Genomic DNA, 15,413 nt, shown 5'->3' with positions numbered 1-15,413 from the left:
GCTATAGAAAATCTGACAAAATACAACCGCTAAGTACAATGATTTACATAGCGTGAAAGAGAATTCACAATACTCATTTTCTAGAAACCATTAACACAAACAAGCTAAAATGTGATTGTTCTTCCCTACTCAAAACCTCTGTCAAAAAAAAAAAAAAAAACAACACCCTCTATTCGTATTTCGTTTCATCTTGGACAACTCACCCTAGGTCTCTTCAGCCTACAGAGAACATCATAAAAACAGTTTTTTTCAGATCGCTGGCCTTTCCCACTCATTCTGTGCCTGACCTCTTGCTGGGTACTCTTTGCAGGTTATCAGAATAAATACTGTTTCCTTGGGGATAGCCATGGGTACCTTACAGACTAATAAGATCCCTGGTACGTATACATATTATATACCTATCTTTCTTCAGGACACTTTGCTTAACTGTAGTTAACTAATTGTGTCACTGTTTAATGTCTATCCCCCATATATTAACAGAATATTAAATAACCACCCCCACCAGCTGATTGTCCCTATGATTAATAGGCAAAAGAGAACACAAGGCAAAAATTATTATCAAAACAAAAGGTGTCATTCTAGTCTTGCATGGCTCAAAGACAAACATAATGGGAATTTGTGGAAGCTTTCTTCTGACTGCAAATTTCTCTAGGAAGTCGAAAGCAAGGTCGTAAGTAAGGATGAAACAAGGTGGTGGGGAGGTTGATCATAGGACTGGGGGTGAAACAGTAGTGAGAAAGTCAAGAAACTAGGGAAGTACAGTATATGATCTCCAGACAACAAGGACCCACTTCACAGGCTGAAACCATGAATTTAAAGCACCATGAAAGCTCCAAGGTACACACGGATGTGTCTTCTCCTTTCAAGTTCAACTGTATAAGTCTAGATGCAGAGGTAGAAGTTGGATTTAACCAGAACTGTACTTTCACCAAGCAAATAAAACAACTCAAGAAAAAGCAAGACTGTGTATAATGTTATGATTTTAATGTTCTAACATTAAGAAGGTATAGGGTAGTGAAAATGCAGTGAACCTACAGAATGGATATCCCAGTGGAGTAAGGGTATACACTGAACTGGAAAGATAGAAGGTGTTAGTCCAAAAACACTGAATGAAATTGAGATTACAGAAGGGTTGTGATTACAGGTAACCAAGACCTAAAACAGTGCTGAGATCGTGGCTCAGCTGGTAAAGAATCTGCCTGCAATGCAGGAGACCTAGGTTCGATCCCTGGGCTGGGAAGATCCCCTGGAGAAGGGAAAGGCTACCCACTCCAGTATTCTGGCCTGGAGAATTCCATGGACTGTATAGTCCATGGGGTTGCGAAGAGTCGAACATGACTGAGCAACTTTCACTTAGTAAGGAGGCAAGGCACAACCTTTAAGACAATGGCATAGCCCAAGGACATGACATACACTGATCAGAACTAACCAGGTCCAAGACCTAGCAGCACAGCTGTAAAGAATCTGCTTGCCGATGCAGGGGACACAAGAGAGGTGGGGTTGATCCCTGAGTCAGGAAGATCTCCTGGAGTAGGAAATGGTAACCCACTCCAGTATTTCTGCCTGGAAAATTCCACGGACAGAGGAGTCTGGCAGGATACAGTTCATGGGGTCGCAAAGAGTAGGACACGACTGAGCACACACACATGGACTGCAGCCTGCCCAGGCTCCTCTGTCCATGGGGATTTCCCAGGCAAAAATACTGGAGTGGGTTGCCATTTCCTTCTCCAAAGGATCTTCATGACCCAGGGATCGAACCCACAACTCCTGCATTGGCAGGCGGATTCTTTACCACTGAGTCACCAGGAAAGCCAAACCCTCGGTATATACTTACCGTAACACGTCAGCACAACAAATGACACACCCACAGGTGCCATGGTAGTTCCAAGGCTGACCACAAAAGGTCAGAAAGTAGGCAGTGCCCAATTCCTAGACGTGCCCACCCCTTCCCCAAAACAGCTACTGCAATACTCTTCCCACTCATTAGCCTATGAAATTACCCACCCCTATAAAAACTTACAACCCCATACCCTGGTGCCTGCCTCTCTTGCCTTCTGAGATGGCCCACACTCATAAATCTTCTCTTTACTATGGCTCACTCTTGAATTCTTTCCCGCATCAAAGCCAAGAGCCCACACTTGGCGGCCAACCCAGGGACTCACATGAGACCTGGGACGGAACCATCCTCTCGCACCTCATTATCCTGCAACAGTGCCACTCAGAGTGCTATCCCTGAATGACTGTCTCCAATGAGGAAACTGTAGAAATTATGAATAACTGATCAGAGACTTATAGCAATTTGATATTGTCAAACAAAAAGCGTCTTAATTTCCTAGTATCTGATTTTGAATATTTTACCCCCCAAATCCACCAATGATGGAATGGGAATAAAAAAACAACAGACAGTTCAAGAAACATAGGTTACAGTATGACTGTGGATAACTATGGATATAAGTGGCTGAGGTAGGGTAGAAAACAAAACCATTACGGGAACTGAGTGGGTAGTGTCAGAAGAGTCATCCATGTGTATACTGAAGTGGCCAAGAATTAAGACAAAAGGAATAATGGACAAAATGACACTAATCAAGGAACAAAAGTCATTTCAATATAAAGGGGTCAATGGCTAAAAGAACACAGCAGTATAGGGATAAATGAAAAGAGAAAAATCATTTGAAAAGTGGCAATGAGGAACAGGAGATCATTTACCCTCCTTCTCCAGACCAGAGGATAGGGGCTGAAGGGAAAAAACACAGCCACCCCTTACAAGGTGGAGCAGTGCCTTCCCCTCGGGGGAAAGCCAGATTTCTATTAATATCAGAAGGTAGAGGGCCCTCTACTGCCCACATGCCTAGAGCCAGAGTTCCCCAAGAGAAGCCACGGTTTCTATCATGAACAGTATGAAAAGGCAAAAAGACATGACACTGAAAGAGGAACGCCCCAGGCCACTAGGTATCCAATATGCTACTGAAGAAGAGCAGAGAAATAGCTCCAGAAAGAATGAAGAGGCTGAGCCAAAGCAGAAACTACGGCCACTTGTAAGTAAAGTCCGATGCTATAAAGAATAATACTGCATAGGAACCTGGAATGTTAGGTCCATTAGTTAGGTTAGGTTAAGTGAAATTCGCTCAGTCGTGTCCAACTCTTTGCGACCCCATGGATTATACAGTTCATGAAATTCTCCAGGCCAGAATACTGGAGCGGGTAGCCTTTCTCTTCTCCAGGGGATCTTTCCAACCCAAGGATCAAATCCAGGTCTCCCACATTGCAGGCGGATTCTTTACCAGCTGAGCCACAAGCCACAAGTTAGGTCCATGAATCAAGGTAAATTGGAATTGGTCAAACAGGAGATGGCAAGGGTGAACATCGATATTTTAGGAATCAGTGAAATGGACAGGAATGAGCGAATTTAATTTAGAAGATCGTTATATCTATTACTGTTGGCAAGAAACCCTTAGAAGAAATGGAGTAGCTCTCAGTCAATAAAAGAGTCCAAAATGCAGTACTCGGCTGCAATCTCAAAAATGACCAAATGGTCTTGGTTCGTTTCCAAGGCAAACCATTCAACATGACAGTAATCTAAGTCTATGCCCCAACCACTAATGCCGGAAAAGATGAAGTTGAACGGTTCTATGAAGACCTATAAGACCTTCTAGAACTAATACCAAAAGAGATGTCCTTTTCATCACAGAGGACAGGAATGCAAAAGTAGGAAGTCAAGAGATACCTGGAGTAACAGGTAAGTTTGGCCGTGGAATACAAAAGGAAGCAAGGCAAAAGCTAACAGAATTTTGCCAAGAGAATGCACTGGTCATAGCAGACACGCTCTTCCAACAACACGAGACAACTTTACAAATGGACATCACCAGATGGTCAATACTGAGATCAGATGATTATATTCTTTGCAGTCAAAGATGGAAAAGCTTTATACAGTCAGCAAAAACAAGACCTGGAGCTGACTGTGGCTCAGATCATGAACTCCTTATTGCAAAATTCAGATTTAACTTAAATAAAGTAGGGAAAACCAGGCCATTCAGGTATGACCTAAATCAAATCATTTACGATTACACAGTGGAAGTGACAAATAGATTCAAAGGATTATATCTGATAGAGTACCTGAAGAACTATGGGCAGAGAGGTTCATAACATTGTACGCGACCGGGTGACCAAACCCATCCCCAAGAAGAAAAGAAATGCAAAAAAGGCAAAATGGCTGTATGAGGAGGACTTACAAATAGCTGAGAAGAGAAGTGAAAGGCAAAGGAGAAAGGGAAAGATATACCCATCTGAATGCAGAGTCTAGAGAAGAGCAAGGAGAGGTAAGAAAGCCTTCTTAAGTGAACAATGGAAAATTAATAGAATGGGAAAGAAGAGTTCTCTTCAAGAAAACTTCAAGAGATACCAACGGAACATTTGAGGCAAACATGGGCACAATAAAGGACAGAAACAATAAGGACCTAACAGAAGCAGAAGAGATTAAGAACAGGTGGCAAGAAGAACTGTACAAAAAAAGGTCTTAATGACCCTGATAACCACAATGCTGTGGTTATTCACCAAGAGCCAGACATCATGGAGTGTCAAATCAACTGGGCCTTAGGAAGCACTATTACAAACAAAGCTAGTGGAGGTGATGGAATTCCAACTGAGCTATTTCAAATACTAAAAGATGATGCTGTGAAAGTGTTGCACTCAATATGCCAGCAAATTTGGAAAACTCAGCAGTGGCCACAGGACTGGAAAAAGTTCGTTTTCATTCCAATCCCAAAGAAGGGCAATGTCAAAGAATGTTCAAACTACTGCACAATTGCACTCATTTCACATGCTAGCAAGGTAATACTCAAAATCCTTCAAGCCAGGCTTCAGCAGTACATGAACCAAGAACTTACAGATGGTCAAGCTGGATTTTAAAAGGGCAGAGGAACTAGAGATCAAATTACCAACATCAGCTGAGTCACAGAAAAAGCAAGAGAATTCCAGAAAAACATCTACTTCTGCTTCACTGATTGCACTAAAGCCTTTGACTGTGTGGACCACAAGAAACTGTGGAAAATTCTCTAAAGAGATGGGAATATCAGATCACCTTATCTGCCTCCTGAGAAACCTGGATGCAGGTCAGAAAGAAAGAGTTAGAACCGGACATAGAATGGTTCGAAATTAGGAAATGAGTGCATCAAGGTTGTATACTGTCACCCTCCTCATTTAACGTCTATGCAGAGTACATCATGTGAAATGCCAGGCTGAATGACACACAAGCTGGAATCAAGACTGCTGGGACAAATATCAATAACCTCAGATACTAGATGATACCACTTTAATGAAAGAAAGTGAAGAGGAACTAAAGAGGCTCTTGATAAAGGTCAAAGAGGAGAATGAAAAAGCTGGCTTAAAACTCAACATTCAAAACACTAAGATCATGGCATCTAGTCCCATCACTTCATGACAAATAGATGGGGAAAAAATGGAAACAGCGGCCGATTTTATTTTCTTGGGTTCCAAAATCACCGCAAACGGTGACTACAACCACAAAAAAGACACCTGCTCCTTAGAAGAAAAGCTATGACGAATCTAGACACAATATTAAAAAGCAGAGATATCACTTTGCCAACAAAGGTACATATAGTCAAAGATACGGTTTTTCCAGTAGTCATGTATGGATGTGAGAGTTGTACCATAAAGATGGCTGAGCACTGAAGAATTGATACTTTCATACCGTGGTGCAGAAGACTCTTGAGAGTCCCTAGGACTCCAAGATCTAACCAGTCAATCCTAAAGGAAATCAGTCCTAAATATTCCTTGGAAGCACTGATGCTGAAGCTGAAACTCCAATGCTTTGACCACCTGATGTGAAGAACCAACTTGCTGAAAAAGACCCTGATACTGGGAAAGATTGAAGCCAGGAGGAGGAGGGGCGACAGAGGATGAGATGAGTGAATGACTCATCTCTGACTCAATGGAAATGAGTCTGAGCAAACTCCGGGAGATCGTGAAGCCTAGTATGCTAGAGTTCATGGGTTCACAAACAGCTGGACATGACTGACTGAACTGAAACAAAAAAAAAACTGAAAAAACAAACAAACCCTACACTATAAGCCAATGTTTATAAAGTGCAAAACTGGACAAACTGAAAAGACACGTCATACACGGATAAATACTTGTGCAGTTGTTGTTTAGTCACCTGGTCATGTCCGACTCTTTTACAACTCTATGGACTGTAGCCCGCCAGGCACCTCTGATCATGGGATTTTCCAGGCAGGAATAGCGGCGTGGATAGCCATTTCCTTCTACAGGGGATCTTCCCAACCCAGGAATCAAACCTGCATCTCCTGCATTGGCAGACTGATTATTTATCACTGAACTACCAGGGAAGCACCTAGTTGTGTGGTAAGAAGCAAGGAAATGGTTACCAAAATGTCAAGTCAGTTGTTATTTCTGGGTGAAAGAGATGTGATGGATTATGAGTACACAGAGTTCCTAAGTAGAGACAGGGCAAGACCTCTGGCTGTGGGCAAGCAGAAATGATAGTCGCTGAGTTGCGTCAGACTCTTGTGACCCCATGGACTATACAGTCCATGGAATTCTCCAGGCCAGAATACTGGAGTGGGTAGCCTTTCCCTTCTCCAGGGGATCTTACTGACCCAGGAATTGAACCAGGGTCTCCTGCATTGCAGAGGGATTCTTTACCAACTGAGCTATAAGGGAAGCCCATGGGCAAGTGAGCAGGGGGGACAGCAAATCTTCTCCCCAAAATAAAACCATAAAGCAAGACAAAATTGACAGAAGCATCCAATTTCAGTGCTCTGGAAATCACTCAAAAGCATACACAAACAGAAGTGCTGATGCGTGAAAACCTGCAAGATTCTGATTAAGAATAGTGAAAATCTGTCTTGCCTGAGGCTGCTCCCGTTTCCCCCCACCTCTAGGTCAGTAGGTTCTGCCTTATAGATAAGGGGCATGCCCTGAGGACCTGCCAGCTGGCACTAAGAAAGGGGCCTCATTCAGTTTGGAGTGGATGACCACACCTATGCCGGGACACTGTAGGTGCAACTGTGACCTCAGCAGCAAGAAATCAGGGCAGTCACAGGTTCTACTAACCTAGGGATGTAGTCACAAATGAGATTCAGCATATTCTTGGCTGAGGCTGCATGATAATCCAGAGGAGATGCCAAAGGGTCCAACAGAAAGTAAAAGCCCAGGCAGACTTGAAAATGGCCTGAACTTTAAAATGTGTTCCCCCATCCACATACAGGTACATCAACAACAAAAATCCTTCCTGGAATGAGGTGTTTGAGCACAACTCTGTCCGAGCACTGACTGGCCAATAAGCTACACTAGAAAGGATAAGAGCAACCAGGCTTAAAATTTTAAACGGGAAAATAACAAAAGCAGAGACATAAGCAACAACACACTTCAGGAAAGACACATTTCACAAATTTACCCAGTTAACTAAAGGAAGAAACAGTCATGTTTTCAAAGGGAAAAACAATCAGAATCCAAAGTTGCTACAATATTGTCTAAAATGTCCAGTCTTCAACAAAAAATTAAGAGACTTCCAAAGAAGCAGGAAATGTGCTCCATTCACAGGAGATAAAAAGTCACTAGAGGGAATTCCCTGGTGGTCCAGTGGTCAGGACGTGGCACTTTTACTGCCAGGGGCTCAGGTTGGATCCCCGGTTGGAGAACTGAGATCCTGCACGATGCAAGGTGTGGCCAAAAAAAAAAAAAGTCACTAGAAAAATGAGTTTCCTCAGATATTGGGCTTAGCAGACAAAGACTTCAAAAGAGTTATTTGAAATACGTTCAAAGAACTGAAGAAAAATATGCTTTAAAAATTACAGGAAAGTGGGCTTCCCTGGTGGTTCAGTGGTTAAGAATTAGCCTGCCAATGCAGGAGACATGGGCTCAAACCCTGGTCTGGGAAAATCCCACATGTTTCAGGGCAACTAAGCCCATGTGCCACAACTACTGAAGCCCATGTGCCTAGAGCCCATGCTCCACAAGAGAAATCGCTGCAATGAGAAGCCCAAGCGCTGCAACCAAGAACAGCCCCCAAAGAGAAAGCTGCAACTCGAGAAAGCCTGCGCACAGCGACGAAAATCCAGCAAAGCCAGAAACGATTTTTTAAATTACAGGAACATATGGTAACAATGATTCCACAAGTAAAGAACCTCACTAAGAAGATAGAAATCAATAAAAGAGGAACTAAATGGACATTTTGCCCATTTGAAAGGAAAAATTCACACAGCCGATTCAAGATGGAAGAAAAACAATCAGGGAACATAACAAGAGCTCAATAGAAAGTATACAATCTGAAGAATTAAAAAATTAAACAACAATGAAAAGAGCCTTGGAAACTTACGGGACAACATCAAGAATGCCAACATGTGTGCAATAAGAGAATCTTCTTTTTAAAAATACAAGATTGTACAAATGATTGATTACAACACTGTATTGCTACGTTTATAATATACACAAATGTTGTATGTATAAAAATAATAGTATAAAAAGGAGGGAAAAGATGGAGCTCACCCATACTGGAGAACTGTTTCTGTATTTTATTGGATATAAGTATTAATTTGAAGTAGAATGTGGTAAATGAAGATAAAGATACAATTCCCAGAGTAGCCACTAGGAAAATAACTCCAAAAATATAGTTGAAAAACAACCCCTACCTCCAAAAAAAGCAGTAAAAGTAAATACAGAAGATCAACAACACACAAAAAAACAAGCCATTAGAAAACAAATAACAAAATGCCAACAGTAAATCTAACCATATTAAGAGTTACATTAAATATAAATGCCCTGAACACTCCAATCAACAGGCTGAGTTTGTCAGGCTGGATAAAAAAGATCTAACTGTATGTAGTTTTCAAGAGACATATCTTAGATTCAAAAATATAATAGACTAATTAAAAAAAAAGAGTAGAAAAAGATACACTAGCAAGGAGCAAACACAGGAAAGCTAAAACATGTCAACATCAGACAAAACTGACTTTAAGAAATATTGCTAGAGGCAAAGAGGGACACTTCATGATAGAAAAGAAGTATCAGGAAAACATAAAAACTGCAAATGTATACATTACTTTTAAATATGTGTACTTAACAAAGGTTCAAACTACATAAAGCAAAAACTAACAGAACATGACGTTGTTGCAAAAGTAACTGCGGTTTTTGCATTATTGAAATTTGTCATTTGATACCGGAATACTTTCTTAAATAAATGTGGTTATGTTATCCATAATTCTAATGGACATTTCTCGCCTTGCGTTTTTTGCTAATGACCTATTACTTGTTGTTTATTTTGTAATTATTTTAGACTATGTAAATGACGTTAGACAAAAAGCAAATTTGAGCGATTTTCTTAATTGAGTTCAAATGGGTCATAAAGCAGTGGAGACAACTCTCATTATCAACAACGTATTCAGCCTAGGAACTGCTCAAGAACACACAATGCAGTGGTGGTTCACAAAGTTTTGCAAAGGAGACAGGAGTCTTGAAGATGAGGAGCACAGTGGCCAGCCATCAGAAGCTGACAATGACCAACTGAGAGCGATCATGGAAGCTAATCCTCTTACAACTACACAAGAAGTTGCCGAAGGGGATTTTATACAACAGACAATCGGCAACAACCACCTCAGTGGTTGGACCTAGAAGACGCTCCAAAACATTTCCCAAAGCCAAACTTGCACCAAAAAAAGTTCACGGTCACTGTTTGGTGGTCTGCTGCTGGTCTGATCCACTACAGCTTTCTCAATCCCAGGGAAAGCATTGCATCTGAGAAGTATGCTCAGTAAATCAAAGAGATGCACCAAAAACCACACCATCTGTAGCCAGCATTGGTCAACAGAAAGGGCCCAATTTTTCTCCATGACAACACCTGACCACAGGTCGCACAACCAATGCTTCAAAAATTGAACTAATTAGGCTATGAAGTTTTGCCTCACCTGCCACATTGACTTGACCACTCACCAACCAACTACCACTTCTTCAAGCATCTCGACAACTTTTTTGCAGGGAAACTGCCTCCAAACCCAGCAGAGGGCAGAAAATGCTTTCCAAGAGTTTATTGAATCCTGAAACACAGCTTTTATGCTCCAGGAACAAACAAACTTATTTCTCATTGGCAAAAATGTGTTGACTGTAATGGTTCCTACCTTGATTAATAAATATGTGTTTGAGCCAGTTATAATGATCTAAAATTCACAGTCTGAAACTATAACTACGTTTGCACCAACCCAATAGAAAGGCGATAACTTAACACTAATAGTTGCAGATGTCAATTCTCATTCTAAATGGATAAAACTAGACAGGAAATCAACAAGAATATAGATTTTTTTTAACATTATTAACAAACTCAACCCGTAAGATGTATACAGAACACTCCACTCCTTGGGTTGGTTAATGGCATATACAATTGGGTACAGGGTAACCACCCAAACTAAGATGCAGTCTATAAGAAAAGTAAAAAGACAAAAAACTCACCTATGATTTGAGTTAGATAATGTTCACAGGAACACAAGTCTCAAAGGAAAAAAACAAGCAGAAATACAAAAGAGGACACTATCACTATAAGCAGAGGTGATAGCTGAATATATCAGCTCAGCTAGGAAGAAAAGAGAGTGAACGGAAAAGAGATTCTACAGTCTTTTTCAAAAATTGTAAGGTTCAAGATGGCGGAGTAGAAGGTCTAGTGCTCATTTCCTCCTGCAAGAGGACCAAAATCACAACTAGCTGTTGAACTACCATCGACAGGAGGACACTGGAATTTACCAAATAAAAGATAACCTCATGTCCAAAAACAAAGACACTGGAAATAAAAGATACCCCACGTCCAAAAACAAAAGACGAGGCTGCAGTGAGACAGTAGGAGGGGCACAATCATGATAAACTCAAATCCCACCCCCGCCAGGTCGGTGATCCACAAACTGGAAAAAAAAATATACCAAAGAAGTTCTCCCACTGTTGTTGAGGTTCTGAATCCCACTTCAGGCTTCCCAGCTTGGGGATCTGACAAAGGCACTGGGAATCCCCATGGAATCTGAACCTTGAAGGCCAGCAGAATTTGATTACAAGACTTCCACAGGACTAGAGGAAATGGAGACTCCAGTCTTGGAGGACACAAACAAAACCTTCCGAGCGCCATGACTCAGAGGAAAAGAGCGATGACCCCCAGAAGACTGAACCAAAACTACCGGCTAGTGTTGGAGGGTCTCCTGTGGCGGTGTGGGTCAGGAGGGGCTCACCACAGGGACAGGGGCATTGGCAGCAGCAGTTTGGGAAGGTCCCCCTTGGCATAAATCCTCTTGAAGATTGCCATTAACCCAACCATAAAGCCCACAGAGCTGGACTGCCTAGGCCAAAAAAATACCAGGGAGGGAGTGAAAACCCATCCATTGACCGATAATTGGATTAAAGCTTTATTGAGCAAGGTCCTGTCAACCAGAGCAAGACCCAGTTTTCCCAGCACTATTCCCTCCCATCAGAGCAGCTTACACAAGCCTCTTAGCCTCAACCATCAAGGAGCAGACAGAAGAAACAAAAAGAACCAAAATCCTATAACTAGAACAAAAGTCAGAATACAGAAAGTTAATCAACATGAAAAGCAGAAAGTTATGTCCCAGATGAAGGGACAAGATAAAAACCCTAGAAAAACAACTAAATGAAGTGGAGATAGGCAACCTTCCAGGAACAGAATTCAGAATAATGATGGTGAAGATGATACAGGATCTCGGGAAAAGAATGGAGTCTAAGATTGAGAAAAGGCAAGAAATGTTTACCAAAGACCTAGAAGAACTAAAGAACAAATGAACAGAGATAAACAATACACTAGAAGAAATCAACCTACTCCAGTACTCTTGCCTGGAAAATTCCATGGATGGAGGAGCCTGGTAGGTTGCAGTCCATGGGGTCACTAAGAGTCGGACACGACTGAGTGACTTCACTTTCACTTTTCACTTTCATGCATCGGAGAAGGAAACGGCAACCCACTCCAGTGTTCTTGCCTCGAGAATCCCAGGGACGGGGGAGCCTGGTGGGCCGCTGTCTATGGGGTCGCACAGAGTCGGAAATGACTGAAGCGACCTAGCAGCAGCAGCAGCAGAAGGAATCAACAGCAGAGTAACTGATGCAGAAGAATGGATAAATGACCAGAAGGAGAGAATGGTGGAAATCACTGACACAAAACAGAATCTGGAAAAAAAGATGAAAAGAAATAAGCACAACCTATGAGTCCCCTGAGACAACATTAAAGACACTAACATTTGCATTATAGGGATCCCAGAAGGAGAAGGCGGCTTCTCTGGAGCTCAGCCGGTAAACAATCCTCCTACAATGCAGGAGACCCTGGTTCAGTTCCTGGGTCGGGATAGAAGGGATAGCCTACCCACTCCAGTACTCTTGGGCTTTCCTGGTGGCTCAGACAGTAAAGGGAGAAGGCAGTGGCACCCCACTCCAGTACTCTTGCCTGGAAAATCCCATGAACGGAGGAGCCTGGCGGGCTGCAGTCCATGGGGTCACTGAGTCAGACACGACTGAGCGACTCCACTTTCACTTTTCACTTTCATGCCCTGGAGAAGGAAATGGCAACCCACTCCAGTACTCTTGCCTGGAGAATCCCAGGGACGGGGGAGCCTGGTGGGCTGCCGTCTGTGGGGTTGCACGGAGTCGGACACGACTGACGCTACTTAGCAGCAACAGCAGACAGTAAAGAATCCACCTGCAATATGAAAGATGTGGGTTCAATTCCTGGGTTGGGAAGATCCCTTGGAGGGCATGGCAACCCACTCCAGTACTCTTGCCTGGAGAATCCCCACGGACAGAGGAGCCTAGCCAGCTACAGTCCATAGGGTCCCAAAGAGTTGGACAGGACTGAGTGACTTAGCACCACACAAAAGGAGGAGAGAGAGAGAAAGGACCTGAGAAAATATTTGAAGAGATAATAGCTGAAAATGTCCCTAACATGAGAAAAGAAATAGTCAACCAAGTTCAGGAAGCGCAGGAATCCCAGGCAGGAGAAACCCAAAGAGGAACACATAGTAATCAAATTGACAAAAATTAAAGACAGAGATAAAACATTAAAAGCAACAAGTGCAAAAACAACAAATAACATACAAGGGAATTCCCATCAGGCTATCAGCTGATTTCTCAACAGAAACTCTAAAAGCCAAAAGGAAACGGAATGATATATTTAAAGTGAGGAGAAAGCTCAGTCCAGTCACTCAGTCACATCCAACTCTTTGCAACCCCATGGACTGCAATATGCCAGGCTTCCCTGTCCATCACCAACTCCCAAAGCTTGCTCAAATCACCAGCTCCTGAAGCTTGCTCAAACTCATGTCCATCAAGTCACTGATGCCACCCAACCATCTCACCCTCTATCGTTTCCTTTTCCTCCTGCCTTCAATCTTTCCCAGCATCAGGGTCTTTTCCAATGAGTCAGTTCTTCGCATCAGGTGGCCAAAGGATTGGAGTTTCAGCTTCAGCATCTGTCCTTTCAATGAACACCCAGGATTGATCTCCTTTAGGATGGACTGGCTGGATCTCCTTGCAGTCCAAGGGACTCTCAAGAGTTTTCTCCAACACCACAGTTCAAACGCATCAATTCTTTGGTGCTCAGCTTTCTTTATGGTCCAAATCTCACATCCGTACATGACTACTGGAAAAACCATAGCTTTGATCAGATGGATCTTTGTTGGCAAAGTAACATCTCTGCTTTTTAATATGCTGTCTAGGTTGGTCTAGGTTTTCTTCCAAGGAGTAATCGTCTTTTAATTTCATGGATACAGTCACCATTTGCAGTGATTTGGGAGCCCAAGAAAATAAAGTCTGTCAAAAAAATCAGAAGTTACCAGAGGGTAGCGGAGAAGGTGGAAGAATTAATAAGGAGAGATCTTCAGGGCAGTGAAACTCTTGTTGGATACTGTAATGATCGAATCCCTGGTAGCACAGCTGGTAAAGAATCCGCCTGCAGAAGGTAGTTCCGGTTCCGACGTGCGGAGTTCTCGTTGCTGGTGGTCGGTTGTCGCCGTTGGTGGGCAGTAACTGAGCCAAGAAGCTACGGAATCTTCTGGCTCTCCATCAGATTACTAAGAGGACCATAAGTACTGCTTCACGCAGGCAGTTTGAAAATAAGGTTGCAGAGAAACAAAAGCTGTTTCAGGAGGATAATGGAATTGCAGTGCATCTGAAGGGTGGGATAGCTGATGCCCTCCTGTATAGAGCCACCATGATTCTTACAGTTGGTGGAACGGCATATGCCATGTATGAACTGGCTGTGGCTTCATTTCCCAAGAAGCAGGATCGACTTCAGTTTATCCTCCAGCCATCAGTTGGTTCAGTTCATTCAGCTCTCTGTGGACCAGTAATCTGATACATAATCGAGTTCTTTGGGGATCAATATTTATTGACTTGTACTAGCTGCTACCAATAAAGCAGTCTTTACCATGAAAAAAAAAAAAAACAATCCGCCTGCAATGGGGGAGACCTGGGTTCAATCCCTGGGTTGGGAAGATCCCCTGAAGGAGGGCATGGCAACCTACTCCAGTCTTCTTGCCTGGAGAATCCCCACAGACAGTGGATGGAGTCTGGAGGGCTATAGTCAATGGCGTCACAAAGAGTTAGATAGGACTCAGCAACTAAGCACAGTAATGATGGACAGGCATTTGTCAAATCCCAGAGAACTGTTACGTTGTGTTCTTCAACAGTGTCTCTTTTTCAACAGAGAGTGAGCTTTAATACAAATTTGAACTTTAATAATGTATCAGTGTTAGCTCATCAATTGTAAATAAACGATAAACATCAAACTAACGCAAAGTGTTAATAACATGGGAAACTGGAGGGGGGGGCATAAAGGAACTCTCTGTACTTTCTGCTAAACTTTTCTACAAACCTAAAACTGCTCTAAAAATAGTCTATTAATTTTTTAATTAATGCTGAGGAAATTTGCGGGCTTAGAGCTGCTAGGAGGGACAACTGTGTCCTTATGAGAGGAAAGCCTGGCTGGATATGAAGCCCACAAAGAACAGCAGTAAAGAGTGAGAGAGAAAAATAGAAAAATAGTGCCCAGGTGATATCATTTGATGATATCCACCAGGCCAATTGTACACTGGACTTATCATAGTTAAAGCTCATTTTTGCTTTTTAAAAAAACTCCGTTTGGTGACACAAACACGTTACAGTCATCTTCTGCATAAACATCTCCACAGAAACTAGGGTCATAGCATACAGAAAACCACTGCAATTAGTGGCTCTACTTACACAGACTTCATGGAAAAAGTAACATGAGCACAAACTGCATCCTTTGGCCTGTGCTTCTCAGCATCAGAAAACCAATGCCTCTAAGCGGCACTACTAGTGCTGCTGATCAGTTTTAGCCACAACATAAAATACTCAACCATGAATTAGCAGAGACCTCTTAATGT

The 15,413-nt window shown here is 42.5% G+C and overlaps 1 protein-coding gene and 1 pseudogene across 5 annotated transcripts in view; one reads left to right on the top strand and one right to left on the bottom strand.

Annotated features, from left to right (window-relative positions):
• The window catches only part of ARK2N (arkadia (RNF111) N-terminal like PKA signaling regulator 2N), an 84,870-nt gene that overhangs the window by 55,436 nt on the left and 14,021 nt on the right, over window positions 1–15,413 (bottom strand). The window lies entirely within an intron of this gene.
• Window positions 13,918–14,452, top strand: LOC145534261 (cytochrome c oxidase subunit 7A2, mitochondrial pseudogene; annotated as a pseudogene). Its single transcript, XR_014074387.1, has 2 exons — window positions 13,918–13,944; window positions 14,045–14,452. The product of XR_014074387.1 is annotated as a cytochrome c oxidase subunit 7A2, mitochondrial pseudogene (transcript).

Source organism: Giraffa tippelskirchi, chromosome 14 (genome assembly GCF_054371585.1).
Source record: "Giraffa tippelskirchi isolate mGirTip1 chromosome 14, T2T-mGirTip1v1.2.pri, whole genome shotgun sequence".
NCBI lineage: Eukaryota > Metazoa > Chordata > Mammalia > Artiodactyla > Giraffidae > Giraffa > Giraffa tippelskirchi.
The sequence above is the reverse complement of the archived record's forward strand: the minus strand, read 5'-3'. Positions and strand labels throughout refer to the sequence as shown.